The sequence below is a fragment of the Myxine glutinosa genome, unplaced genomic scaffold (genome assembly GCF_964187855.1).
Source record: "Myxine glutinosa unplaced genomic scaffold, kmMyxGlut1.1 SCAFFOLD_1547, whole genome shotgun sequence".
NCBI lineage: Eukaryota > Metazoa > Chordata > Myxini > Myxiniformes > Myxinidae > Myxine > Myxine glutinosa.
The window spans coordinates 5,776-20,753 of record NW_027617642.1 but is presented as its reverse complement, the minus strand read 5'-3'; positions in this window follow the sequence as shown (position 1 = coordinate 20,753).

Sequence of the window (14,978 nt, the reverse complement as noted above, 5' to 3'; positions counted from 1 at the left end):
TCCATCCTGGATTGTTGTCCATCCTGGATAGTTGTCCATCCTGGATTGTTGTCCATCCTGGATAGTTGTCCATCCTGGATAGTTGTCCATCCTGGATAGTTGTCCATCCTGGATTGTTGTCCATCCTGGATAGTTGTCCATCCTGGATAGTTGTCCATCCTGAATAGTTGTCCATCCTGGATTGTTGTCCATCCTGGATTGTTGTCCATCCTGGATAGTTGTCCATCCTGGATAGTTGTCCATCCTGGATAGTTGTCCATCCTGGATTGTTGTCCATCCTGGATAGTTGTCCATCTTGGATAGTTGTCCATCCGGGATGTAGTACAATCCACAGGATGCACTGCTGCCCACTTTTGTCATTTTTTTGATCGAGGCTCGTATCAGAATGGAAGAGGGTTAAACACCAATAGTAGAGTATAAGGGGAGGAGGGGGAGGAGGACACATGGGGGTGAGGAAGCTGCACATGAGGGATGAGGGCTGTTCCTTTCTGCCTTTATTCTGGGAATGCGTACGAGGGCTCCATAAAGGCCTGGTTACTTTACTAATGGAGAATAACGATGAACATGCATCGTCTGGAGTGTGTCTCGTGTCGTGTTCTGGGATCACTTGTAATTAAGCTTCTACTTATGTTCTGCTGCTAATTGTTAATATCCAGGTGGGGTTGGAGGGACACGGGTTGAGGTTTTGGGTAACCATTGTCTATGTTTTGGATGATGTCACCCCCACTTCCCCAGCTCCCCCTTCCTTCCCATATCACACCAGAATTTCGTTTAAATCTACTATTTTCAAAATAAAATGATTCACCGAAGTATGTTTTTATTATTGGCAGATCCATTATGTCATTGCATTGTGTAATGAGTCACTTAAATACAATGGAAGAGGAAGAGGTTCTAAGTTTGATTGACTCACCTGTTTTGATGCACGTAATGAACAGCATCAAGTACTGTAGGTGGAAAGTTGGGAGTGGAAGGTCTAGTTTACCTCGCCCAAGGTGCATGGAGGTTGTTTTCATCCCTGTTTGTTTGTCTATGAGCAGGATATCTCAAAAAGTTGTGGAAGGATTGGGATGGAATTTGATGGATATGTTGGGTGTGAGACAAGGATGAATTTATTAGATTTTGATGAAGATCTGGATCCGGATACAATAAGTTTTTAATTTCAAAGTGATTCTTCACCATTGAAAGATGGGGCCAAAAACGATATTTACCGTGATATTTCAAAAAGTTGTGGACGAGTTATGACAAAACCGGAACACAACGGCACTCGGTAGAGAGCATACCTCCACCACACTCGGTAGAGAGCATACCTCCACCACACTCGGTAGAGAGCATACCTCCACCAGGCTGACCACTTTACGTTTTGTATCCCACAAACTGGTCGGATCTGGATTCGGACCTGAATCAAAATCTAATCGGCCTGTTCTTGTCACCTACCCAACTCATCCACCAAGTTTTGTAACAAGTCGTCCACAACTTTTTTGATATATTGTGCTACACAACGTTATTGGCGCAATCACTCAATGGTGAAGAATAAGAATCACTTTTTAAAAAATTAAAAATTATCGGATCTGGATCCGGATTCGGATCTTCACCGAAATTGAAACGATTCTTCCTTGAAACACCCCCAACCTCTCCACCAAGTTTCGTCCAAATCCATCCACAACTTTTTGAGATATACTGCTATATCGTTTTTTGGCCCTATCTCTCAATGGTGAAAAATCACTTTAAAAATTATCAGATCAGATCCGGATCTTAACCAAAATCTAATAATTTCGTCCTTGTCACATACCAAATCTGTCCACCAAATTTCAGCCGAATTCATCCACAACCTTTTGAGATATCCTCTTCAAAGACAAACAGACAGGGGTGAAAACATAACTTCCAAAACCTTCGTTGTAGGTTGGGTAATGAATGAGTTGGGCAGTGCGATATAGATTTTGCAGTTGTTTAATGCAGCGCTATCTAGTTCTTGCAGTAGTATAATGCAGCGCTATCTAGTTTTTGCAGTTGTTTAATGCAGCGCTATCTAGTTCTTGCAGTAGTATAATGCAGCGCTATCTAGTTTTTGCAGTAGTTTAACGCAGTACTATCTAGTTCTTGCAGTAGTATAATGCAGCGCTATCTAGTTTTTGCAGTAGTTTAACGCAGTACTATCTAGTTCTTGCAGTAGTATAATGCAGCGCTATCTAGTTTTTGCAGTAGTTTAACGCAGTGCTATCTAATTCCCCCCCCCCCCCTTCCCACGTCTCCTCCCCCCAAGCCCTCTCCTTCCCACACATCTCCCTGCTCTTAAATGTTGTGTGCTCTCAAGTGTTTGCGTGCTTCCCATTCTCTTGTCTTCCGCTCCCTCTTTTTATATATTTTGTTTGTCTGGTTGATTTGTTTGTGAAGTAAATGTCAGCTGTTTCACGAGCCTCGATTCAGTATACAAAAAAAAAAAAAGTACTATCTAGTTCTTGCAGTAGTATAATGCAGCGCTATCTAGTTTTTGCAGTAGTATAATGCAGCGCTATCTAGTTTTTGCAGTAGTTTATCGCAGTGCTATCTAGTTTTTGCAGTAGTTTAATGCAGTGCTATCTAGTTTTTGCAGTAGTTTAATGCAGTACTAACTAGTTTTTGCAGTAGTTGAATGCAGCGCTATCTAGTTTTTGCAGTAGTTTAATGCAGCGCTATCTAGTTTTTGCAGTAGTTTAATGCAGTGCTATCTAGTTTTTGCAGTAGTTTAACGCAGTACTATCTAGTTTTTGCAGTAGTTTAACGCAGCGCTATCTAGTTTTTACAGTAGTTTAACGCAGTACTATCTAGTTTTTGCAGTAATTTAATGCAGCTGCTATCTAGTTTTTGCAGTAGTTTAACGCAGTACTATCTAGTTTTTGCAGTAATTTAATGCAGTGCTATCTAGTTCTTGCAGTAGTTTAATGCAGTGCTATCTAGTTTTTGCAGTAATTTAATGCAGCGCTATCTAGTTTTTGCAGTAGTTTAATGCAGTGCTATCTAGTTCTTGCAGTAGTTTTACGCAGTGATATCTAGTTTTTGCAGTTGTTTAATGCAGCGCTATCTAGTTCTTGCAGTAGTATAATGCAGTGCTATCTAGTTCTTGCAGTAGTTCAATGCAGTGCTATCTAGTTTTTGCAGTAATGTAATGCAGTACTATCTAGTTTTTGCAGTAGTTTAACGCAGTGCTATCTAGTTCTTGCAGTAATTTAATGCAGTGCTATCTAGTTCTTGCAGTAGTTTTACGCAGTGATATCTAGTTTTTGCAGTAGTTTAATGCAGTGCTATCTAGTTCTTGCAGTAATTTAATGCAGTGCTATCTAGTTCTTGCAGTAGTTTAATGCAGTGCTATCTAGTTTTTGCAGTAATTTAATGTAGCACGATCTAGTTTTTGCAGTAGTTTAATGCAGTGCTATCTAGTTTTTGCAGTAGTTTAATGCAGCGCTATCTAGTTCTTGCAGTAGTATAATGCAGTGCTCTCTAGTTTTTGCAGTAGTTTAACGCAGTGCTATCTAGTTCTTGCAGTAGTTTAATGCAGCGCTATCTAGTTTTTGCAGTAGTTTAATGCAGTGCTATCTAGTTTTTGCAGTAGTTTAACGCACTCCTATCTAGTTCTTGCAGTAGTTTAATGCAGCACTATCTAGTTTTTGCAGTAGTTTAACGCAGTGCTATCTAGTTTTTGCAGTCGTTTAATGCAGCGCTATCTAGTTTTTGCAGTAATTTAATGCAGCGCTATCTAGTTTTTGCAGTAATTTAATGCAGCGCTATCTAGTTTTTGCAGTAGTTTAATGCAGCGCTATCTATTTCTTGCAGTAGTATAATTCAGTGCTATCTAGTTCTTGCATTAGTTTAATGCAGTGCTATCTAGTTCTTGCAGCAGTTTAATGCAGTGCTATCTAGTTCTTGCAGTAGTTTTATGCAGCGCTATCTATTTTTTGCAGTAGTTTAATGCAGTGCTATCTAGTTTTTGCAGTAGTTTAATGCAGTGCTATCTAGTTTTTGCAGTAGTTTAACGCAGTGCTATGTAGTTCTTGCAGTAGTTTAATGCAGCACTATCTACTTCTTGCAGTAGTATAATGCAGTGCTATCTAGTTCTTGCAGTAATTTAATGCAGTGCTATCTAGTTCTTGCAGTAGTTTAATGCAGTGCTATCTAGTTTTTGCAGTAATTTAATGCAGTGCTATCTAGTTTTTGCAGTAGTTTAATGCAGTGCTATCTAGTTTTTGCAGTAGTTTAATGCAGCGCTATCTAGTTCCTGCAGTAGTATAATGCAGTGCTATCTAGTTTTTGCAGTAGTTTAACACACTCCTATATCGTTCTTGCAGTAGTTTAATGCAGTGCTATCTAGTTTTTGCAGTAGTTTAACACACTCCTATATCGTTCTTGCAGTCGTTTAATGCAGCACTATCTAGTTTTTGCAGTAGTTTAATGCAGTGCTATCTAGTTTTTGCAGTAGTTTAATGCAGCGCTATCTAGTTTTTGCAGTAATTTAATGCAGCGCTATCTAGTTTTTGCAGTAGTTTAATGCAGCGCTATCTAGTTCTTGCAGTAGTATAATTCAGTGCTATCTAGTTCTTGCATTAGTTTAATGCAGTGCTATCTAGTTCTTGCAGTAGTTTAATGCAGTGCTATCTAGTTCTTGCAGTAGTTTAATGCAGTGCTATCTAGTTTTTGCAGTCGTTTAATGCAGTGCTATCTAGTTTTTGCAGTAGTTTCATGCAGTGCTATCTAGTTTTTGCAGTAGTTTAATGCAGTGCTATCTAGTTCTTGCAGTAGTTTGATGCAGTGCTATCTAGTTTTTGCAGTAGTTTAATGCAGAGCTATCTAGTTTTTGCAGTAATTTAATGCAGCGCTATCTATTTTTTGCAGTAGTTTAATGCAGTGCTATCTAGTTTTTGCAGTAGTTTAATGCAGTGCCATCTAGTTTTTGCAGTAGTTTAACGCAGTGCTATCTAATTCTTGCAGTAGTTTAATGCAGCACTATCTAGTTTTTGCAGTAGTTTAACGCAGTGCTATCTAGTTCTTGCAGTAGTTTAATGCAGCGCTATCTAGTTTTTGCAGTAATTTAATGCAGCGCTATCTCGTTTTTGCAGTAATTTAATGCAGCGCTATCTAGTTTTTGCAGTAGTTTAACGCAGTGCTATCTAGTTCTTGCAGTAATTTAATGCAGTGCTATCTAGTTCTTGCAGTAGTTTTACGCAGTGATATCTAGTTTTTGCAGTAGTTTAATGCAGCGCTATCTAGTTCTGGCAGTAGTATAATGCAGTGCTATCTAGTTCTTGCAGTAATTTAATGCAGTGCTATCTAGTTCTTGCAGTAGTTTAATGCAGTGCTGTCTAGTTTTTGCAGTAATTTAATGCAGCGCTATCTAGTTTTTGCAGTCGTTTAATGCAGTGCTATCTAGTTTTTGCAGTAGTTTAATGCAGCGCTATCTAGTTCTTGCAGTAGTATAATGCAGTGCTATCTAGTTGTTGCAGTAGTTTAACGCAGTGCTATCTAGTTCTTGCAGTAGTTTAATGCAGCGCTATCTAGTTTTTGCAGTCGTTTAATGCAGTGCTATCTAGTTTTTGCAGTCGTTTAACGCACTCCTATATCGTTCTTCCAGTCGTTTAATGCAGCACTATCTAGTTTTTGCAGTAGTTTAACGCAGTGCTATCTAGTTTTTGCAGTTGTTTAATACAGCGCTATCTAGTTTTTGCAGTAATTTAATGCAGCGCTATCTAGTTTTTGCAGTAATTTAATGCAGCGCTATCTAGTTTTTGCAGTAGTTTCATGCAGCGCTATCTAGTTCTTGCAGTAGTTTAATGCAGTGCTATCTAGTTCTTGCAGTAGTTTAATGCAGTGCTATCTAGTTTTTGCAGTAGTTTAATGCAGTGCTATCTAGTTTTTGCAGTAGTTTCATGCAGTGCTATCTAGTTTTTGCAGTAGTTTAATGCAGTGCTATCTAGTTCTTGCAGTAGTTTAATGCAGTGCTATCTAGATTTTGCAGTAGTTTAATGCAGTGCTATCTAGTTCTTGCAGTCGTTTAATGCAGTGCTATCTCGTTCTTGCAGTAGTTTAATGCAGTGCTATCTAGTTTTTGCAGTAGTTTAATGCAGTGCTATCTAGTTTTTGCAGTAGTTTCATGCAGTGCTATCTCGTTTTTGCAGTAGTTTAATGCAGTGCTATCTAGTTCTTGCAGTAGTTTAATGCAGCTGCTATCTAGATTTTGCAGTAGTTTAATGCAGTGCTATCTAGTTTTTGCAGTAATTTAATGCAGCGCTATCTATTTTTTGCAGTAGTTTAATGCAGTGCTATCTAGTTTTTGCAGTAGCTTAAAGCAGTGCTATCTCGTTTTTGCAGTAGCTTAAAGCAGTGCTATCTAGTTTTTGCAGTAGTTTAATGCAGCGCTATCTAGTTTTTGCAGTAGTTTAACGCAGTGCTATCTAGTTTTTGCAGTAGTTTAATGCAGTGCTATCTAGTTTTTGCAGTAGTTTAATGCAGTGCTATCTCCACATGATACAATCTGCAAATCCCTTCACTGAATTTTTTAAATCTCTGCTGACTGCTTTTTTTCCCCTCCTTGTTGTTTAAAGCCTCAGTCACACTGGATTGTACGTTTTCTGGATCGTGCAATTGGTGGCAATTTGGCCGAGGTACGACCAATCGGCAATGTTTGCTACGATCTCCATTTGCGATCGCATAGTGCGATTGCTCTTGAGACTGGTGCTAGGTCATCGTACGATTGGTGGTACGCATGGTCGTGCGATCACCAACAATTGGAGAAGATCGATCGCAAGATCATTCGTAGGTCATCGTGCGACTAGTGGTGGCCATCAGCGACCGATTGTACGATCAATCGTGGCGACCTGCGACCCCTCGCACGATCGATCGCAGCCAATCGCAGCCAATCGCAGCCAGTCGTAGCCAGTCATGAGATGGGTCGCTCGATCAGATCTAAAGGCTCGCGATCGTGCGTCAGCATCAGTTGTCACCTACCTCTCAAGGAGTACACTTCGTCAAACTTTTCAACTGAAACTATAATTCGCTATGCTTCCCAAGAAGGGAGCTGTGGCCTGGCAGCTTAGTTCTGCACATTACTTTATTGTGTTAAAGATTTTACTTTGACAAAGAACTTTGTTTGTGTATACATGTATTTAATTTGTATACTGATTTAATTGATTTAATCAGTTGAATTATTGATTTAATTTGAATCAAATTATTGATTTAATTTGTATTTAAAATAATAATTTTTTCCATTGTAATATAAACCAGTCATTTATTCCTCAGAACATACACACACAATAAAGACAACTAATTATTACTTTTTCTCTTGACTTACCATGAAATAGCACGTTTATTGTACAAGCTCATTGCAAAATAGATATGCAAAAATAGATCATACACATAGCATATAATATATGATACACATATCTCCAAAAAAAAATAATCAAAATTCCAACATTCACACAACAGTTCCGAGATCATGTTATCCTGCCATGGGACACTGCCGACGTTGTTGTAGTAGTGCTTGAGGTAAACGCGCACAGCCTTGGTGAGCTAAAGACTGCGAGCTGCGAGCTAAAGACTGGTGGTACCATCAATCGTAAGGTCGTGCAACCAGTTGGGACAGGTCGTGACTGGTCGCACTACCGATCGTGAGGTCGTACGACAGGTGGCACCACCAATCGTCAGGTGGCAGGACCAGTAGCACGACCAATCGTGCGACTACTTGACCCGCGATCATGCACGACTGGTGGTGCGTCCATGCGTGACTGGTGGTACAACCATGTAAGACCTGTCTGCGACTTCTTATGATTTGGAATCGCAGGTCAGAAGTTTTGAACATGACCATCGACCTTGCTGCGACTGATTTTGCTCTGGCGATCACCCACGACCTCTGCGACCAGTCGCGCGCTCTTTCTACGATTTGCCCGCGATTCCAACATTTTTCGGTCGCAGCTAGGTCGTAACCTGGTCGCAGGCCCGGTGTGACTGGGGCCTAACTTGGCACGACATTTGTTCTCCCATTTTTATTTGAACTTACTATCATGAAACTGGATGCTCATTTATACCGCTTATATAAATAAACATGTGATAATGAAGTGCAAATTCAGTTTGTTTTCAATAAAACCGTTTTCACATCGATAGTTGATACACCCTGAGAATTCCGGTTTGGTCCGGCAAGATGATGCAGAGGTGGCACACTTACTGCAGTGCTATCTTACTGCAGTGCTATTTACTGCACGTTTATTGTACAAGTTCTGTCTGTACAAGTTATTGTACAAGAGCTGTCTAGTCTGGATTCAAATCCCGACCCGACAATAAAATGTCGGATTGGTGATTTGGAGGTGGAGCATTGCGTCATCGAGTACCCATCTTTCAGATGGACGTAAAGCCAGTGCGGACCTGTCTACTTGAATTAGTTGGTGGACATTAAAGATATTGTGGTATCCTGATCCCAAATAGCCTTTGTCCTATCTTTGACTCTTGAGAGGTGGATAAGGGTTGGGCTTAGGGAGCGTTAATATGGGTAGAAAAAAAATGATGGTTTTGGATGGAGGATGATCTGAGATGGTGGTGAACAGCTGTCTTGAAGACATGGAGTGGAGAATGAGATTAAGGAGGATGTGGAAGTTGGTTCCATATGTGGGAAAAAGGAGGAACGAATGAGTGGAGGTGAGTGGTGATTCTGGAATTCTGGTAGTTTCACCAGAAGGGGGTTGCTGGTGGACCACGTGTTTTGTGCATAAACCTGGGGTGGACAAAGAAGAGAAAGAGCAGAGGGTGCAAGACGAGAAAGGAGAATGTAGAAGACAGAGAGACCACTGATCTGTCTGTGAGGAGAATGTGATAGGCCCATAGACTCAGCTTCAGCCCGGGAGATTCCAATGATCTTAAAGGCCTTGGATTCCACTGCGTCAAGCTGAGCAAGATGTGAGACAGGGGCAACTGCCCAAAGGGGGGAGCAGTACTCCATCAAGCTGTGGATAAAGGTCTTTTCTTTAGGTGGAGGAAAGTTCAGGTGTGTCAAGGAAGTACTTTGTACGACGGAGGGCGCCCAGTCGGTGACTGGCTTTGTAGACTAACTTAGATATGTGGAAACGCCCAAGAGAGATCATAGTTGATAGTGAGACCCAAAAGTTTGAGCGACTGAACTTCTTCACTTGAGGATTGTTAGGAAAGTAGATGGGGGGGGGGGGGGGGTGAGGGTGTTGCCAGACAGTCCTTTTGGGGAGAGAGAGTGAGAGTGTGGCACTTGTCAGGATTTAAAAAGATATTCCGAGCGTTTGACAAGCTTGTGATATTGTCAATCTAAAGAGAGGGAAGAGGCTGCAGCCTGCCTCTCTGAAGAATGAGGGACGTCATGGCAGAGCTTGGAGGAGTTGGCAAATAGATAAAGGGGATTTTCCAGAGTGCCTGATAGATCGTTGATGAGGATTGGGAATAGATTGGGGCCCAGAACACTGTCTTTGAGCACTCCAGTTTTGACAGGGAAAGGAGATGAAATGATTCCATTGAGTGCCACACGTTGGCTACGAGAGTGGAGGAAGTCAGTAAGGCATGTGTTGAGTTGGCTTTGGATGCCATAGACAGAGTTTGAAGAGGAAGGCAGGATGCCAGACTGTATCGAAAGCTCGAGATATGTCAAGAGAGACGGCCCTGATCTCATGTCTGACATTGAGGACCTCCATCCATTGTTGGGTGAGTAGAAGCAGCATGTCCAAATGTGGAGTGAGCTGGTCTGAATCCCAATTTGTGATATGAGATGAGGCCATGGGAGAAAAGGACCGATTTGATCTAAAAAATGTAAATCTTTTTTTACATGTAAAGTTTTTCGCTCCTGTTAATGTTAGTTTGTTGATGATGCAAAGAAGCCAATTTTCAAATCTTTATCTTTGTGACCCCCCAAATACCCCCATTTTATTCAGACCTGGACCATGGTAGTCGGTAGAAACAAGTCGACATTTGCCTTTTTCTTTCTTTAATGCAATTGTTTTGCTCAGGGAAGAGCTGAAATAGTGAAAAGTGGGGATGCACACCCATAGCACGGTAGTACACAACAGGTGGACATTTGTAGATTTTAACAGGGGACACACATTAACTTTAGCATTCACCTCAAATTTGAGAAGTGTATTTTATATAAGCATAAATTTTGTCCAGGGTGCCAGCGATAGCTCATCTACTCTTCTCGTAGGACTCGTTAACGTCCACTAACTAATGCTGAGGGATGGGATGTCCATCTGAGAGTCAAATTCATCTTGGGATGGGTATGAAAATACTTCTTGTAGAAGGCACCTTTCCCTTCATTACATAAACAAACTAGAAATAGCAATCAGAGATTGCAGACCCTTGCCAGGACATGTTTTCAGTGGTTTTTAAGGCTTTTGTGTTGCAGGAGGTCCACATGTTGCATTGCCAAAGATTCTGGTGGTGCAGTTTTTGTAATCGCCATTTGACCTAGCTGCAGACCCGTTGGAGATGTACCTTGACTTGAAAATGTTTTTCCCATCTAATCATTTTGTTTGCCCTGTCCATATGTCCCTACCTACTGTGCTGTCTGTCTGTTTGTCCATTGCCTGTTTCTTTATTCCTTGTCCGCCTGTTCCCTTCTGCTCTATTGTTGGTGTGTTGATGTCGTTCAGCTCTTCCATGACCCTTGATCTCTATCTAAAAATCAAAAGAAGAGGATGGTGTTTCGAGTTTGGTGATGAGTGTTGTGCCAGCAAAGTTGTCATAGTGCCTTCGGCATTTGAGATTTTGTCATTAATGTATGACATGCCAGCTGTTGTTCAATAAAAAGCATTGTATGAGCATTGCGGATCTCCATCTTGCTGGCCTCTGTGACTCTGTTTTGAGCATATTGTGCCATGCAAGTAATTTGTAATCTTGGGATCAATCCATCAATAATCTCAATGGAGTACCACCACAAAAGATCACCAGGTCAGATTTTCATCAATCCTTAGTAACGCTTCACAACACTGTGCGGCGATTTGTTTGCTTGGCATTTGCTCAAGACAACACAACAATAGTATTATTTTTGCTGCAATGTCTTTTATTGTGTTTGACACATATTGGCTTGCAGTGATTGTATGCACTATGTTTATTTTTGTCTGTCCAGGTGAAACAGATCATGGAGGAATCTGTCACAAGGAAATTCGTTCATGAGGACAGTAGTCACATAATCTCGTTTTGTGGTGAGTGTGCGGTGTTCTCCATGTCACACATTATGGTTCTGTTGTGGTTCGTTACATTAAAGTAATGCCTCATATTCTTTTTCTTCAAAACAGATTGAGATATTAGAATAAAATAAAGCGCCGTCTGCACATTAGGTTTTCCCACCACTGGGTATGAAGTTTGGTGATTCTGACACTACATGTATTAGTGCCACATTAGTCGAAATGGCAGAGGGCCCAACAAGGTTGTCAATGCTGTGAAGAGTGAAACGCTGGAGAAGGGAGTTGGGATGACTGACTTGAGTTGAGATAACTGGAAATGACTGGAGATGAGATAACCGGAGATGGCTGGAGATGAGATAACCAGAGATGGCTGGAGATGAGATAACCAGAGATGGCTGGAGATGAGATAACCAGAGATGGCTGGAGATGAGATAACCAGAGATGGCTGGAGATGAGATAACCAGAGATGGCTAGAGATGAGAGTTGGGATGACTGACTGGTAATTAGATAACCGGGGATGACTAGAAATGACATGACTGGAGATGAGAGGTGGGTGCACCATTATGATCCTGAGAGTAAGAGACGGTCAATGGCGTACCGCCACAAAGGATCACCAGCCTTGACTTGGCTCCGTCAGATTTTTTTATACACACTACATGACCAAATGTATATGGACACCCGAACATCACACATCTCATTCCAAAGTCATGGGCATTAATATGGAGTTGGTCCCCCCCCTTTGCTGCGAAACAGCCTCCACTCCTCTGGGAAGGCTTTCCACTAGATGTTGGAACATTGCTGTGGGGATTTGCTTCCATTTAGCCACAAAAGCATTGGTGAGGTCAGGCACTGATGTTGGGTGATTAGGCCAGTCGGCATTCCAGTTCATCAGGTGTTCGATGCGGTTGAGGTCAGGGCTCTGTGCAGGCCAGTCGAGTTTTTTCCACACCGATCTCGACAAACCATTTCTGTATGGACCTCGCTTTGTGCATGGGGGCATTGTCATGCTGAATCAGTAAAGGGCCTTCCGCAAACTGTTGCCACAAAGTTGGAAGCACACAAGCATCTAGAATATCATGGTATGCTGTAGCGTTAAGATTTCCCTTCACTGGAACTCAGGGGCCTAGCCCGAACCATGAAAAACAGCCCAGACCATTATTCCTCCTCCACCAAACTTTACAGTTGGCACTGTGCATTCGGGCAGGTAGCGTTCTCCTGGCATCCGCCAAACCAAGATTCGTCCATCGGACTGCCAGATGGTGAAGCGTGATTCATCACTCCAGAGAACGCATTTCCACTGCTCCAGAGTCCAATGGCGGCGAGCTTTACACCACTTCAGCCGACGCTTGGCATTGCGCATGGTGATCTCAGTCTTGTGTGCGGCTGCTCAGCCATGGAAACCCATTTCATGAAGCTCCCGACGAGCAGTTGTTGTGCTGACGTTGCTTCCAGAGGCAGTTTGGAACTCAGCAGTGAGTGTTGCAACCGAGGACAGATGATTTTTACGTGCTACATGCTTCAGCACTCAGTGGTGCTGTTCTGTGAGCTTGTGTGGCCTACCACTTCGCGGCTGAACTGTTGTTGCTCCTAGACTTTTCCACTTCACAATAACAGCACTTACAGTTGACCGAGGCAGCTCTAGCAGGGCAGAAATTTGACGAATTGATGATGGAAAGCTGGCATCCTATGACGGTGCCACATTGAAAGTCATTGAGCTCTTCTGTATAGCCTGTTCTACTGCCAATGTTTGTCTATGGAGATTGCATGGCTGTGTGCTTGATTATATATACAGTCACGTGAAAAAGTAAGTATACCCCATGTAAAGTTTTGACTTTTTCAACATATTTCAACATACAGCTATTTGATCTTCATTTCAACAATATTGATAGATAAAGGTGATATAACATAACAAATATCATGAAACATTTACATTTTGTAGTCCATTGTATAATTTAAATAAATATAAATGCAAATTTCACATGTGGAAAAAGTAAGTACACCCTTGGCTCTAATAGGTGGTATTGCCCCCTTTGGCAGAAACAACCTCAAGTAGGTGTTTCTTATAACTGTCTACCAGTCTCTGACATCGACTGGGAGAATTTTTTGTCCACTCCTCCATGCACAATTCTTTCAGCTGTGCGATGTTTGAGGCGTTTCTTGCATGCACAGCTCGTTTCAAATCCCCCCACAACATCTCGATGGGATTTAGATCCGGGCTTTGACTTGGCCATTCCAGAACCCTCCATTTCTTTCTTTTCAGACATTCCTTGGTGGATTTACTGGTATGTTTAGGGTCATTGTCATGTTGCAAGGTCTGCCTTTGGTTGAGCTTCAACTTTCCAACAGATGGCCTCACATTATCCTCAAGCACCCTCTGGTACAATGAAGAATTCATAGTGGATTCTATGATGGTGAGCTGCCCAGGCCCTGATGCAGCAAAGCTGCCCCAAACCATAATATTTCCACCACCATGCTTTACAGTTGGTATCAGGTTATTGTGGTCAAATGCTGTCTTTGGTTTTTGCCAAACATGTCTTCTGGTACTGTGGTCAAATAGCTCTACCTTTGACTCATCTGTCCAGAGCACATTGTTCCAGAAGTGCTGGTCTTTGCCTAGGTGTTCATTGGCAAACTTTAGTCTTGCCCTGATGTTCTTTCTGGACAGCAAAGGTTTCCTCCTGGCACACCTCCCATGTCGATCAAATTTGTGCAGCCCCTTTCTAATGGTAGACTCGTGCACTTTGACATCAACAGTGGCAAGAGCTACCTGTAGGTCCCGTGATGACATTCTTGGGTTCTTAGAGACTTATTTCAGCATCTTGTGGTCTGCTCTCGGGCTGAACTTGCTGGGGCGGCCTGGCCTGAACAAATTGGCAGTTGTTTGGAATCTTCTCCACTTGTAGATGATCTTCCGGACAGTTGAATGATTGATTTCAAGTTGTTTGCAGATCTTTTTAAATCCCTTCCCAGACTCGTAGTCATCTATAACCTTCTTTCTGAAGGCCTCAGAGAGCTCTTTTGATCTAGGCATGGTGACGCCGCACACTTCAACAACAAAGAGCAAACCAAACTAAATGTCTGAGGTTTAAATAAGACAGGTTCCTCCACGATCCTCTCTAACGATGTTCTAATCATTTGCACTTGAGCTGGTGCACCTGATTCTAATTTTAGGTATTTGAAGTAGTGATAAATGTAGGGGTGTACTTACTTTTTCCACATGCGAAATTTGCATTTATGTTTATTTAAATTATACAATGGACTACAAAATGTAAATGTTTCATGATATTTGTTATATTATATCACCTTTATCTATCAATATTGTTGAAATGAAGATCAAATAGCTATATGTTGAAATATGTTGAAAAAGTCAAAACTTTACATTGGGTGTACTTACTTTTTCACGTGACTGTACCTGTCAGCAATGGGTGTGGCTGAAACAGCCGAATCCACTAATTATAAGGGGTTTCCGCATACTTTTGGTCATGTGTATATATGATTATGTAATAATGTGGGCAGATGCATATCAGTCGACATCGTGACGTCAAATAGTGCCGTTCTAGTTGATCTATGACTTCAAGCAGATGGTGCACCATCATCTCATGTGATTCCCCCGCCCTAACCGCGATTTTTTTTTTTTTGTATTGTATACTGAATCGAGGCTCGTGAAAGAGCTAAGGTTTTGTTGTCACGAGTACTACATCCATGAATCTGACCACTTGATTTTTATTCCCCTCGTTGACCCCCTACCTAACCCAACACTCTTATTTTCAAGTTGCCGTGTTTCCTCCCCCCCTCTCTCTTCACTTTTCCTGTTAGTTCATTTCC